This window comes from Myotis nattereri, assembly GCF_964212035.1.
Source record: "Myotis nattereri genome assembly, chromosome: 3".
NCBI lineage: Eukaryota > Metazoa > Chordata > Mammalia > Chiroptera > Vespertilionidae > Myotis > Myotis nattereri.
In genome coordinates this window covers 192,206,416-192,221,664 of record NC_138077.1, presented here as the reverse complement: position 1 = coordinate 192,221,664, position 15,249 = coordinate 192,206,416, and positions in this window count along the sequence as shown.

Sequence of the window (15,249 nt, the reverse complement as noted above, 5' to 3'; positions counted from 1 at the left end):
TCTATCAGTGGTTCTCAACCTTGGCTGCACATTAGAATCACCTGGGAATCTTTTTAAAATCCTGATTTCTGGGCCTCATCCTCTGGAAATTCTGTTTCTTTGTTACTAATGTTGTGGCCCCAGCCCATAACAAAGAAACAGAATTTCCGGAGGATGAGGCCCAGAAATCAGGATTTTAAAAAGATTCCCAGGTGATTCTAATGTGCAGCCAAGGTTGAGAACCACTGCTCTACATAAATCTGATTATAGCAATAGTGCTCACCTTATGTAACTGTCAGGTAAGTTAAATGAGGTAATTACATGAAGCACTTAGCGCAGTATCTGGTACGTAATAAGCTCTCACTAAGTAGGTGGATTTTTTTTATTTTTTTTTACCATCATGACCTTTACCAAAGGAGCTTCAAAAGCCAGAATGTGTGATGTTCCCAGCCATGTCCAAAGTACACCTGAATCTGGCAGGGACATACTGTTCAAATCCCCGGAGGGAACATCGCTGCTGCAGACTAAAGCACCGGGGCCCAGCAAGCATGAGGCTGCCTGGTCACGTCCTCAAACCATGGTGATCCCACCAGCCCCCTAACAGGGGCAGCTCCCTTACAGGAACCAGCTGTCCCGGGACCCCATCTCCAGCTCACTCTTCTTTAAATGCAGCTCTCACCTGGAAGAAAGAGCCCCTCCTCTCCTGGGAGCCTTATCTCCGGTGAGGGTCTGCTCCCTGGAGCTCTTCCATGGGAATCAGCTCAGACCTGATTGGGGACCACAGACTCTTCCTGGGGGGCTGACAAGGGAGCCCCTTCCCAATGTCCAGGGCTGCAGGCCCCCCTCCTTAAGGCTCCTCTCCTCTTCTGTGTTCACAAGCTCCTACTAAGAGCCACCCCAGTGAACACAGCAGCCAACTCTCCACATTTGTGCCAAGAAATAGAAACGCTCAAATAACAAAGCACCCAAAAGTCATTGCTAATCACATTTGCATGATATGATTTCTTTCAGCAGATTTACCTTTCTAATTACGCTTGTCTCCAGCCACTATTAACGTGCTTTTGCATTCCCCGAGCACACAGGTGATGAGCGGGGCTGCTCCAGTGGTGTGGGGAGCCAGGCTAAGTCATCCTGGAGGTCTTGCCATGAAGTGTATCATTCCCAGCTGAGGAATTAATAAGGCCCACCTCCATTCATGGGGGGAAGAAAAGCTACAACCGATATCTGTACAGGGTTTTACAGCTCACAAAGGACTTCCAGAAGCATCACTTCATTTGGACTTCACAGTAACCCTGCCACCCAACATGCAGGCAGAGGAACTGAGATCACCTGTCATAGGACATGTAGGAGTAAAGCCAGGACTCTGCCTAATCCAAAACTCTTAATTGCATGCCCTCTGCCACAGACAGAGATACTGAAGCAAAGACAAGCCATGGCCCAATTCGTTCATGCCTCCCTGGGTCCGGGTCCCTGGGTTCTCTCCCTCACACACTGACTCTAGAATCGGCCACGAGACTCGCTCCCACCAGTGGGACAGTATGAGAAACATGTCACAAGAAGAACCTTGACAAGTGCTTGTTCCTTGAGTGTTGCTCAATGCTCTTCAGCTACCAGGTGAACAAGCGCAGGCTGGCCTATTGAAGAATGAGCAACACGACTCAGTCGCCTTCATCACCCCAACCAACAGTTGCCTAACCACCAGATGTGTGTGAAGGACCATTTGAGTCCATCCGGGCCCAGTCAACACGTAAGTGACTCAACTGAGATCAGCCAAGCTGGGCTCAGATCACAGAATTTCTCAGCTGCCACCACTCAGTGCAAAAACTAACTGATGCAGGTAGCACTTAGAACAATAACCAACACCTAGTAAATGCTATACAAGCACCAGTTCCCACTACTCCTGCCACTATCTCTCATGTTATTGATGAGACCAAGCCATGAGCCCCATGTAGATGTAAGAGAGATTAGGAATAGAGAGTCCCTGGGGCGGGGCGGGGGGGGGGGGGGGAAGGTAGCACTTCCTAGTGACAACTCTACAATATGAAAGGGGGACACAAAACTATGGTGGAAGAACACCTGGTCCCATCTGCTTAAGTCTACAAGTACTTACAGAAATATCGTGGGTGCATAGTAAGTAGTTACAACAGCTACTTCTCCTATTGCTGCTGCCACCATGACGATGCCCATGGCTGGTGCTGCTGTTTCATTAATAGCTTCTCTGTGAAGTAGAGATAATAACACCCAACTTAGAGAGTTGTGATGAGCATTAAATAAACATGTGAGAGCATAAATAATACTACCTGGGTCTTCCTCCTCCTATATCAAGTCCCCTAGTATCCCTAGCGTACTTTGGGCCCTCCTAGGCCTGTGGTTGGCAAACCGTGGCTCGTGAGCCACATGCGGCTCTTTGGCCCTTTGAGTGTGGCTCTTCCACAAAATACCACATGCGGGCGTGCACATACAGTGCAATTGAAACTTCGTGGCTCATGCACAGAAGTCGGTATTTTGTGGAAGAGCCGGACCTAGGCTAAGCTCCTTCTGAAGAGACACACATGGGGCTCAGCGCCCTTCGAAATTAGAAGCCAGCCCCTCCCACCAGCTTCACCCCAACCCTAAGGCCATCTCGGGCACTTGTCCTTCTCCCTGACCCTCCTAACAACCACTAGATACAGCTTCCCAGGTCAGGCTCAACTCTGTTCAGAACAGAATGCTCTCTGTCTGCTTCTCTCTGGGGTTCAACATGGACTCAAAGAAGCGGGTAAAATGGGATTTCATGCATTACCTCTCTTTCCCCCATGGCTATTCCTTTTCTAATACAAATAATACTTCAGGTGGCTGTTCTCAAAGTTCCCCTCCCACCAGCCCACTCACTCCATTTCTGTTCATTCACACTCCCTCCCACTTTTTCGCTGGACTGTTTACTATGAAAAGGATTTTATTTGTGGAAGCAGGTTTCCCAGAAGTCTTCAGCCATCCACTTAAGCCTGGCTCTTCCTAAGATTGGGTTATTAAAGGTCAGAATGGCAAAATGGATTAAAGACTAACATGTAAGACCCGAAAGAATAACACGCAAAGAAGAAAATAGGCCCTAAGCTTCAAGACACTGGTCTTAGTGTTGTTTTGTAGGCAGAGGACTTGAATAGACATTTTCTGAGGAAGAGACGCAGATGGCAACAGGCACATGAAAAGATGTTCAACATCACTGACTATTAGGGAAAGGCAAATCATTAGGGAAAGTCACAATGAAATATATATATATTTGACTGGAATTGAATCTGTTTTAAGGCACATTCTAGCCATTAAACTTTTGTGTACTAATTCACTTTCCTAAAAAATTGTATTTATTTCTGAGGTAACATTGGTTAGTAACATTATATATGTTTCAATGTAAAAATATATTTTTATAAAAAAAAAAAGAAAAAAAAAAAAATATATATATATCTCCAGTTCAGTTCTTGGTTTCATTAATCTTTAAAAAAAAAGAAAAGAAAAGAAAAAGAAACAAAGAAAGAAAAACAGTATGGCAGTTCCTCAAAAAGTTAAAATTAGAACTACCATATGATAACACAATTCCTCTTCTGGGTATTTATCCTAAGAATGTGAAAACACTAATTCAAAAAGACATATGCACTCCTATGTTCGTTGCAGCATTATTTATAACTAGAGGTCCAGTGCTCAAAATTCATGCATGGATAGGGTTCCTAGTGGCTGCCAGCTGCCGGCCAGAGCCATCCTTCATTCCACACCGCCCCCTTGTGGTCAGCACACATCATAGCAAGTGATCAAACTCCCGGTTGGTCCAACTCCTGAGATGACACTTTGCATATTAGGCTTTTATATATATAGACTAGTGTCCTGGTCCATGAAATTCATGCACTCGGCGGGGCGGGGGGCCTCCCCCAGCCTGGCCTGGGCCCTCCCACAGTGCGGGAGCCCACGATCAATCACCCCAAAGAGGTAGGCCGGAGCCAGGGGTTCTGTCCCTATGGCGCACGCGGGACTGTGGGACCCCCTGCAGAAGCCACACGAAGCAACCACCAGGACCTGCTCCCGTGCTGCACATGCAGCGTCAAGCCCCACCCACCCTGGTGATGGATTATGATGCTGGGACAGCGTGACAGCATGAGGTATGATGACCACCTAGGCTTTTATTAGTATAGATAGCTAAGATATGGAAACAACCTAAGTGTCCATCGACAGATGAATGGATAAATAATATGTATATAAATGGATACGTATATATTTATTATATTTTATGCATTATTTTTATAAATGTATTATATATATTATAAACATGTAAAAGGGATGAACTATTGCCATTTGCAACATCATCAACGGACCTTGAGGGCACTATGCTAAGTGAAATAAGTCAGATGGAGAAGGACAAAAACCATATGATTTCACTCATATGTGGAATATAAAACAAAAAAGAAACAAACAAACAAAACAAAACAAACTCATAGGTACAGACCACAGCATGGTAGGGGAGTAAATGGTAGGGCAAAATGGTAAAGAGGATCAAATGTACGGTGGCAAATGGAAACTATACTTTTGGTGGAGAGCACCTATACTGGACACCTGAAACATATAGAATGTTACTGACCAATGTTACCTCAGAAATAAATAAAATAAAATTTTTTAGGAAAGTGAATTAGTACACAAAAGTTTAATGACTAGACAGGGGTGGGCAAACTTTTTGACTCGAGGGCCACAATGGGTTCTTAAACTGGACCGGAGGGCCGGAACAAAAGCATGGATGGAGTGTTTGTGTGAACTAATATAAATTCAAAGTAAACATCATTACATTAAAGGGTACGGTCTTTTTTTTCAATAGTTTTATTCATTTCAAACGGGCCGGATCCGGCCCGCGGGCCGTAGTTTGCCCACGGCTGGACTAGAATGTGCCTTAAAACAGACAGAATAAAAATAAGATTGTGGGATAAAATTATAAAGTACCTTAATGCCATAATTAAAGAGAGAATATTTTCTTTTTTAAAAAAAATTAAAACAGAGTGGGCTTTCTGGGCCGGCAGTGGGGCTGTTTGTGTGATCTTATATTTTCGTCACTTTAAATAAGGGAAAAGGAGCAGGTCCAGGTTGGTGACACAGACATAAGGGGTCCTCTGGGAGGAAGGCAGAAAGAGAAATCCCAAGAGAAGGATGGATGAGGTGAGACGGGATTCACCATATAGGCATTCCACCCCCGCCTCTTCAGAATAATGTAGTGGATTTGAATTCTTGTTCTGCCTCCCTCTCTGTGCGATTTTCTACAAATCACTCAACTTCCCTGAACCTCAGTTTCTTCATCTATAAGATGGGGTCGCAATGTCCACCTCATAGAAATATTGAGACAATGGAACAAGCTTAACAAATGTTAACACAGCCAGCACAGTGCACGATGCTTAGTAAGGTGCCCAATACAGATCATTCCAAAAGAAATGCAGATTCAACTTTCTGAGATTAACAGATTTTTTCTAATAAAAACAGTACTTTTCTGAATACAAAAGTAGCACATTATTAGTATATCTTTAAGTAACAGAGCCTTTGCAATGCTGACTAGGCTGTGTTAGGGCCACGAGAAAGGAAAATGTGGCCACAGAAGGAAAAAAAACCTTGTTGTATAAACTTTATATTAACTTACCAATATTGAATTTTTATCTACCTAAATCTAGTAATAATAATAGCAAATGCTTATATAGTGTTTATTATGTACTAAGCCTGGCTCTAACCATCTTAGTGCACATTAATTCTCACAACAAATTTGCAGGGTAAGTACTACCATAAATGCATGTTATAGCCAAAGAAACTTCAACACAGAGAGGTTAAGTGACTTGCCTGAGATCACACAGCTAGTGAGCAGCAGAGCTGGAATTTAAACCTAGGTAGTAGTCTAGCTCCAGAGGCCATGATTTAAAGTCACTACACTTAGACTGTTGAACCTCAGAGGGAAGGCAGGGAAGGGTGGGTGGGAAGAGATCAACCAATGAACTTGCATGCATCTATGCATGACCCATAGACACAGACAATGGGGTGGTGAGGGCCTTTGGCGGGAGGGGGGCGGGGAAGGACCAGCGTGGGCTGGAAGGAGTTAATGGGGGAGGAAAGATAACCTATGTAATACTTTCAACAATACAGATTTTTTTTTAAATAAAGTCACTACACTTTACTGCCTCCTACATGAATAATTGAGAGGCCTCCTGAGGCGGATACCATGTATCCATCAGCTCTCAAGCGAGCAGGGAGCAAGGAGGCTGCAAAGCCAGGTCATCAGGAACGCCAGGAGGGAGAAGAGAGCAGCTAACACCCCTGGGCAGCCTGCAGTCCTGAGCCCACCCTAGGAAGAGCAGTGCTGCTCCCTTCAGAACTGCAAGGCAGGTACTGGCAGGCGCCAAGCCCCACCCACTTTCCTGAACATTTCATTTTCCTGTCCTTTGTGGCATGACTCTCATAAAACCATTCATTTCTTAATTCTGATGGCAGAAAGGAATTTAATCAAGTTACTTGAATATGACGACAGCCTCCTGCAAAGCCAGCGACCTCCCGAGGGTCATTGGGAGACTATGCCCTGTTAATATTTAGCTCCAACAGCAAACATTATGGCTTTCAATTTGGAAGATTATGCTTCTGGTTAGTTATGTATCTTTTGTGCGCGCGCGCGCGCTCGCTGGGTGGCTCATCTCATCAGCGCGGGAGCATTTTGCCAGGGTTATAAAAAATACCATTTTCTCTGCGAGGCCTTTCCACTCAGTGATCCAGTGAAGTAACATCGGGATCAAAACCATGTACTGAGAAATAATTGATCTATTCAGCAGCTCACGGGCCTGCATTCCAACCGCCCCAAAGAGCCATTTTCAGCGGGAGCCATGGGTCAGCATTGCAGGGGGCTGCAAGGAGGGATCAATCTACTGCAGCCCTGGTCTGTGGAGCTGTCCGTGGTGCTGAACCCGAGCTGTCCCGGAATTACCAGGGAGTGAGAAGGAATACTGGCTAGAGCAGTGGTTCTCAACCTTCCTAATGCTGTGACCCTTTAATACAGTTCCTCATGTTGTGGTGACCCCCATCCATGAAATTATTTTCGTTGCTACTTCATAACTGTAATTTTGCTACTGTTATGAATCGTAATGTAAATATCTGATATGCAGGATGTATTTTCATTGTTACAAATTGAACATAATTAAAGCATAGTGATTAATCACAAAAACAATATGTAATTATATACGTGTTTTCCGATGGTCTTAGGCCGACCCCTGTGAAAGGGTCATTCGACCCCCAAAGGCTCGCGACCCACAGGTTGAGAACCGCTGGGCTAGAGGGACTGGCTGATTGTCTGGGGAGCTGTGCCCATTCTAGGGTCTTGGATCATTACATTTTCCTCCATAATTCTGGGTCCAATCCTCAAGTGGTGCTTGCTCTCTGTCGGCTGCCTTCATCCTGAGGATTTCTTTCCCACTAGCCATCGCATGGTTTTTCTTTCCTTTTCTATTCTTTTTCGTTTGCACTCCTCCACACAGAGCCTCTGCTGGGTATGAGAAGCTCAATGTCTCAGAAACACAGAGACACCCCTATTTCCTTTACTCACGCTTCCTCTCAGTCTCTCTGTCTCATCACTGTCCCTACCCCCCCCCCCACTTTGCTCCCTCCCTCTTGGCCGCCCCTTGCTGTCAACATCTCTTTTCTTCTTCCCCTGTCTCCCCTACTCTAACTCCTCCTTCCTTCCTCCTTGGCACTCTCTCAATCTCTTTTTCTCTTCCTCCATCCTTTTCCTCCTTCAAGGTCTCAGTATTTTCATCTCTTTGTCGCTGTTCATTACATGTTCTCTTTCTCCCTCTTTTCTTCTCCCACCATTTTTTCCTTCTTCTCTATTTCCCTCCCTCACTCCCACAAGTTCCCTCCTTCTCTCCCTGCTTTGTCTCTTTCTACCCCTCTCCGCTTCCCTCTCTCCCCCTCTGTCCTTGTCATCCCCTCCTTCTGTCCCTCCTTCTATCTCTCCTCCTTTCTCTCTGTGTCATTTCTCTCCCTCCTTCCCTGCTTTCTTCCTCCCTCTCTCCACCTCGCTTCCCCCTCCCATTCTCTCTGTCTCGGCACGCAAATCTCCTCTCTCAGAGCCCCCAGGTGCTTGGTGAATTTATTTCAGCAGCTATTAGGGATCAGCACCTGCCCTGATACTTGGTGGGGAAGATGCATTTGAGATAAGATGGGCCCTTTCAATCTCAGCACATCTGTAATTGCATTACCATTAAATTGCACCATTTTCCAAAGGTGAGAGCCCAGGGCCCTTGTGTGGAGAGTCTTCTGTAAAGCCACTGCCGAGCCCTGCATGATGTGGAGGCCCCAGGCGGAGGGGAGCGTAGACCCAGCTTGATTTGACCATTATATTAATCCCATTTACTATCAGGGTCTCTTGTTTTCCATTTTATTTTAAAAGTAAAAGAACCCCTGGGAATCATTATGTCCAATTTTCTCATCTCACAGATAAAGACACTGAAGCTTAAAGGAGGGAAGGGAATTGCCCAAGGTCACACAGGCTTGAGATATCGAGTGTATTGATGCCCCTCATTCTGCAGCCTTCCTGCACGTTAGGAAAAGGTGTGGGGGATGCAAAAGCAGGATCCATAATTTGCAGGTTCAGGGAGGCGGGTGACCTGCGGCCGATATGCAAAGATCTGTCAGATATAGTGAGCAGGATGCCAACATGGCCCGTGGGACAGAGGATAGTCACATCATGACTTCTTGTGGTCTGCCGGCTTTGGCCAGGGATACAGAGAACCGGCTGGGATAACGCTGGCAAAAGCTGGATGGGGACTGGGCACATCAGTGCTCCAGGCAGATGGGCTGCTAGCAGAGCAGGACACTATTTGCAGCGAGGACCTGGGAGACGCGGCCAGGAAATGGATGCAGAAGGCAGCACATAAACCCAGGCAATAACACGGGCGCTGGTAGCAGGGAGTGCAGTCCAGGGCCCACCCCGCTTGTGCCTGTGTGGAGGGAGAACTCCCAGTGCAGAGACTGGGAGAATGAAGATCGGGATGGGCTGGAGCCTGGGCGCAGGGGAGGCAGGACGCAGATGCTAATTGGGGGAGGATTCAGAGGGAGAACCTCGCACACACTATGGGTTAAACGTCACAAAGGACTCCAAACAGGAGACTATGACAGAAAGACAGAGGAGCCTGTGGAAGGGTCAGTACTGGCACCAAGCGCCAAGCATAAGAACTCCAGGAGGCCAGAGAAGGTGTCACCTGGCACAGGGGTCTGTCCCTTGGGTTCTGCTCAACCTTGTTGGCGCCCTATTTTCTGCTTCTTAAGGAGAATAGATGTAGGATCAAACACAACCCAGGCTTCTCCTGCCCTGGGGGGCCATTCCCAATGCCCATCTATTGTTGGCCAACCTGAGGAAGGATGGGTAGGGGCAGGGGGGTGGGAAGGACCGGGAGGTCATCACCACAGTGGCCTCTGATGAGTGTGAGAGTCCAGTAATGCCCACTCCCCAGCCCCCAGTAGCACAGGCAGCAGGAACCTAGACAGGCTGGCTGAGCAGATGCAGGCCCCCAGCACATCATCCCCAGCTCCAGGGCTGGTAGGCCAGCAAGCAAACAAACAGCCAGCAAATGTGTCCCTGTGCCCCAGGGTCAGCCTGCCGCAGTGGCTACACCTGCTTCAGCAAAGCAGTTACTTTGAAGCTCAGCCTGATGCAGACAGAGTGTGCAGCACCCAGGGACAAAATAGGGGGGTTTAATGATGTGAAATAGCTCTGTGTGCAATCTGGGTGTGCTACAAGGGCTGCTGAGAGCCGCTAAAAGCTTCCCCAGCCGGGCCTGCCTCTGAGGCTGCCCCATTATGTTGTTTGCTTCCTTGTGATCCGGATGAAGCCAGCCCCTGCCAGCCCTGGCTCCATCCACACTGCTCCTTCCTCCCAACTCCAGGCACCCCTGGGGCCCCCCCACAGGTCATCGGGCACAAGGCTGGCTGCCCCAGCAATTCTTAGATAAATCAATTAGAATAAATGAGCTTAGTGATGTACAATGCCCTTGCTCCACTGCGTGCCTTCTGAACTATTAGTTCGCTGGAGAAGATTAATTACGGAGTGCCGTACTAATGCGCCTTTAATGGAATCTGTTATTTAAGTTTAAGAAGAGCAGGTATTGAATGTATGGGAGTTAGATACCTGTTATGTGCATCCCAAATCAGGGACGATGGATGGAGCTAACCTCAGGATGGACCTGTGGAAACAGAAAGAAAGCCAGTGATCAGTCTAAACCCTACAGAAGGCTCCACCAAGTCCTGGAAGGTTTTCCTGGGATTGATTGCATGCGTTTGTGGAATTAATTTTACACTCTACTTGATCAGGCATTTTTATGTTGGGAGAAACAGAGTAGGACAATGGAGAAAGAAACGTTGAAGGGAAGAGCTGGGTGACCTTAAGTCAGTCACAACCTGGGGTGTAGATAAAAAGAGCTCATTTGACTTGGGGTCATATTAACAGAGTTATAACATCATGAGCAAAGGAGGTTTGGGTCTTGCCCTAGATAGTCCAGTCCAGAGTAGAAAGTGGCATTGACCAGTTGGGACATATGAAATGGACAGTGACTAGAATGATGAGAGGCCTGAAGTGGAATCCTATAGGAGTTGCAGGTACCTGGGAGATGAAGGTGGGGAAGGCAAAGCTAGGGGTTTTTTATTCTCTAAAGCAGTGGTTCTTAGCCCTGGCTGCTTCTTAGAATCATCTGAGAGAACCTCAGAAAACACCAATGCCCATACCTCCCTCCCTCTCAGAAATTCTGATTCCATTGGCCTGAGGCATTAGTGGTTCTAATGGGCAGCCAAGGTTAAGAAGCACTGTTCTAAAGGATCACAGGTGGGAGGCATGGCACTTATTGTGTGCAACTGCAGAGAACAGAACACATGTGGATGGAGGGAAGTTTTTGTCTCAATATATTGGAATGCTGTGGTGGGTGGACCAGCAGAGGAGGGGGTTGGAGTGAGTCGGAGGGAGGGGTCTGGCTCCTCCGTAGAGGGGTGATCAATTGAGGCACAGGGCTAAGCAGGTAGGACAACCAGAGCGAGCCACAGTAATTTGCAACAACCTCATATTTGTTTACTCAACCTTTTTTTAGAATATATTTTAATTGATTGCAGAGAGGAAAGGAGATGGAGAGAGAGAAACATCAATGATGAGAGAGAATCATGGATCGGCTGCCTCCTGCACGCCCCTGCCTGGGGATCGAGCCGGCAACCTAGGCCTGTGCCCTGACCGAGAAGCGAACCGTGACCTCCTGGTTCATCGGCCGATGTTCAGCCACTGAGCCACGCCGGCCGGGCATTTACTCAACCTTCTTAAAGGAGAACATGGAGGAGTCCGCCATGTCACTAGGATTCCCAACCCCAGGAGTCCCACAGGGTTGGGGAGGTGCAGCCGGTGTTTCTGGGCAGAAGCAATGCTCGGAGATGGATGGAAGGGCAGACTCGCTATGGGTCAAACTGCCCAGCCAGCTGCCAGGTGCTCAGGAGGGAGCGTGGCGCTCACCCCAGGAAGGAGGAGCCTGGCGGGCCCTGGGCAGAGGACTCAGGCCCAGCCTCCTGGGCACAGGTTCAGGACGGGGCTGCTGTCCTGGAAGAATCCGCCAGAACCAGAGGCTCCCCTGAGCAGGAATAGTGGCAGCATCTGGGGACCGGGCAGGCGCTGTGCAGCGGCGTCACACCCATCATCCCTTACGCCTAACAGGGGCCCTGCTCGTTACGGGACATTAGGAACCTACTACAGATATGAAAATGGAGGCTCACAGCCAGGATCTGACGGCAGAGCTCATTCCTGGGCCCCAGACTGAGGGCCCAGGCTGCTGTGCAGCAGGCTGTCTGCACCCAGGACTGCAGCCAGCCAAGCAGGCATTCTGGTAGGGAGAGAGCCGCCCCATCCTCCCCCACCCCCAGCAGGGAGGAGGCAGAACCTGAGAGGTCATCAGAGCCCCAAGGAGTCCAGGTGGGGGACCCAGGAAGCTGTGTGGCACGGAGGCTGAGGCAGAAGCTCAGTGCTGTGTGGTGCGGGCCTCTCTACGCCAGGGATTCTGAGGAGCTTCCGTGCCATCCATCAGACAGACACAGCAGCCTCCGTGCTGTCCCCTGCCGGGAGGGGATGGGAATAAGAGGCTGGGAAATATTACAGACCCCAAAGAGGGCAGTCACCTTACCCCTGTGAGGAAGCATGATCTCCTAACACCACACACACACACACGCACACACACACACATGCACACATACACATAGGCACGGACACAGAAACACGCTCATTTACATACAGCCTACATACTGCACCCTGTTTCTTTCCCTGTTGTCATCCCTAAACCTTTGGTACCATCTTTTTTAAATATTCCAATCCAGTCTCAATTAGACCCAAGTCCTTCCATGCTTGGGCCAGACTAGCAAATCAGGAGTGGGGTGCCCTTTGATGCACATAAAAGGCACATAATAATCAATATTTGGTAAAGAAAAGAAAGAAAGATCTTGCAATTGCAAACCTATCAATTCCCACACATAGAATACAATGAATGATAAGTTCTGATGCATTTTATCTCAAATAACATGTGACAGGCATTATTATTCCCACTTTACAGAGGAGGCATCTGAAGTTCAGAAAGGTTAAGTCGCTTTCCCAGAGATACGCAGCTAGAAAGTGGGACAGAAAGCTGTAGAGCAGGAAGCCAGCTGAGGCCTGCACTAAAAACATCGCAAGAATTATTGGAACAAAAAATCAGTGGAGGCCCCAGTGAAGTGCCCGGAAGCTCTCCTAGCCGCTCCCCTCCCCCACGCCCATCTCTGTCCATCCATTTCCCTGCCTTCTTTTCTCCATAGCATGTCTCACTCTCTGGCTTGATTACTCATTGGTTTTTGTGTTACGGTCCATCTCTCCCACCAGCAGGTAAGCTTGAAAGCAGGACTCCCTCCCTCGTGTTGAACCCACAACCCCAGTGCCCAGCAGTGTGTCCAGCACACAATGTCCCTCCAGACAGCAGCCCATGCCTGGCTGAGGGACTGTGCTGGGGGCATGATGGGCTTGTGGGAGGGGACGGCGGTATTCCTGGGGGCATAGATGACCCTCACATCTTTCTCTGCAAAGATTCAGTAAACAAATGTGAGATTGATTACAAGTTATTTCTGCCAGCTTTCATACAATGGAGTTAACAGCTGGCTGAGCTACAATATAGCAATTGGCTAAATTTCGAGGGCATTTTCATGTTTCAATTTCCTTATGTATTTCTTTCTAGTTGACCAACCTTGTTCAAAGTACCATGAGCTGCAATCCCATCACGTGGCTCGCTAGCTGGAGGGCAGTGGCTTGGGTTTAATTCCCCAAGGGCCATGGACGGGAGAGGGGGAAAGTTTGGGGCTGGCAAGGGCCCCAAATTGGTTGCTTTAATCCATAGACCTCATTTTCCATTGGGGCCTCTGTTTGACCAACTTCCATCCAGCTTCTCTATCTGCTCAGATCCTTATCTCCTGGGACCTTAAAGCCATTTCCACACAAAACAGCGGCTGATAGAAGCCCTCCTTAAATGCAGTCCCACTTCACATTCAAAGCCCTGTAGTCCATACAGAGAAGGAGAGATGTTGAGAAAGAGGGGCCTCTATTTGGAAATGTTATTGTCCAGTGGGAGTAGGGGGAGAAGGGAAACATTAAGAGCCTTTTAAGGCTGGAGCAAAAACTTGCTCATCACTCTATCCCTAGTGCCTGGCTGGAACACAGCGGGGACTCAACAAGATTCCTTGACTGATGAATGAAGACTAGAATATAAAGCCCACGCAGAGGCTTGGGACCAGACAACTGGCTTCCAATCCTGGTCCCACCGTTTTGTGATCCTGGGCCAATCACCTAAGCACCCCGAGTGGCGGTTTCCTCATCTCTAACACCAGCGGAGCATTCGGAGTGAGAAGGTGTCACAGGACCCCTCCCCCAATTTTCCAGAGGGAGAGAAGCTCTTGTAACTGTCAGTAACACGTCAGAGCCGTCCACTGTAAACAGAAGTCACAGTTCTGCTTGCTTTGCAATGATCTCAAGTCACAGTGTTTCCTTCCAGATAAAAAATGGAAACCTTCCATTGCTACATGCAAGAAATCTGTGACCTTCGAACACGATAGCCCCACCATGCCCAAGGGCTGTGATGTGGAGACAGTGTTGGTGGGGCCTTTGTGACCATCAGCCTGTCCTTCCCTGCAAACAAGGAGGCCTTCAGGGAAGCACGGCTCACAGCCTGGGAGACACCTCCCAGGGGAGGAGGTGTGAGGTGAGCCTGAGGAAGCGGACAGAACTGAGGACGGGGAGATGGGGTTGGGCCAGCTGATCTCCCTTGGGGTTGGGCTAATGCGAACTGGGGACAGCTGCTGGATTCTGGCCTGTCTTAGCCTCGGCCCAGCCTGGCTTTGAGAATAGCAACAGCAACAATAACAATAGCCAATTTATTGAGCATATTCTAAGTGCCAGGCACCATGTAATTCTTACATACAGCATCTCATGTTATCCGTAGGACTTCCGCCGCTGTAGATATTATTGTATTGACCCCCATCTCCTGGTAGTCATGTCCTTGTATAATAATCTCCTCATCATGAGTGTGGGCTGGACCGGCTCACTCACTTTTAATGGGCAGAATAGGGCAAAGGTGATGGCAAAGGTGATTGCTTCTGAAACTAGGTTGTAAAAGGCTGTGACTTCTGTCTCATTTCCTCTCCCCCCCACCCCCCCGCTTTCTCCCTCTCCCTCCCTCCCTCTCTCCCCATATTTAGAACCAATGAAAAACAAAAAGAGTATCCACCTCATGGAGCTGTTGTGGAGATTTAATGGGATAAGACCGCGGTGCTCAATAAAAATTTATTCAATGAATGGAGACTGCACTCCCACTCAAGACCCAAGGCTCTCAGTCCAGTGCTCTGCCCACCGTGCAGTCCGCTCATCACTGCCCACTCTGCTCACGCTGCAGCAGCCACAGGGCAGCGGGACTGACTGACAGGGAGGGGGCGTCCAGGAGCCCGCTGGCTGCACAATCTCTCAGCACCAGGACCCCCAGCCCTGCAGAGCCGTCCTCCCTGCAGCCCCAGGAGACCCGCACTGACCCCTCCTCTCCTTGCCTCTACAGCCACAGGCAGCTGCCCGGTGCCCACCCACCCCACCGCCCGGGGACAGTGCTCAGGATGCCCTGCCTGAAGAGCAGCATCCCCATCCCTCTCTGTGCCTCAGTTTCCTTCTCTGTAAAATGGGGATGATGATGCTTGCTTCCCAGGACTGTA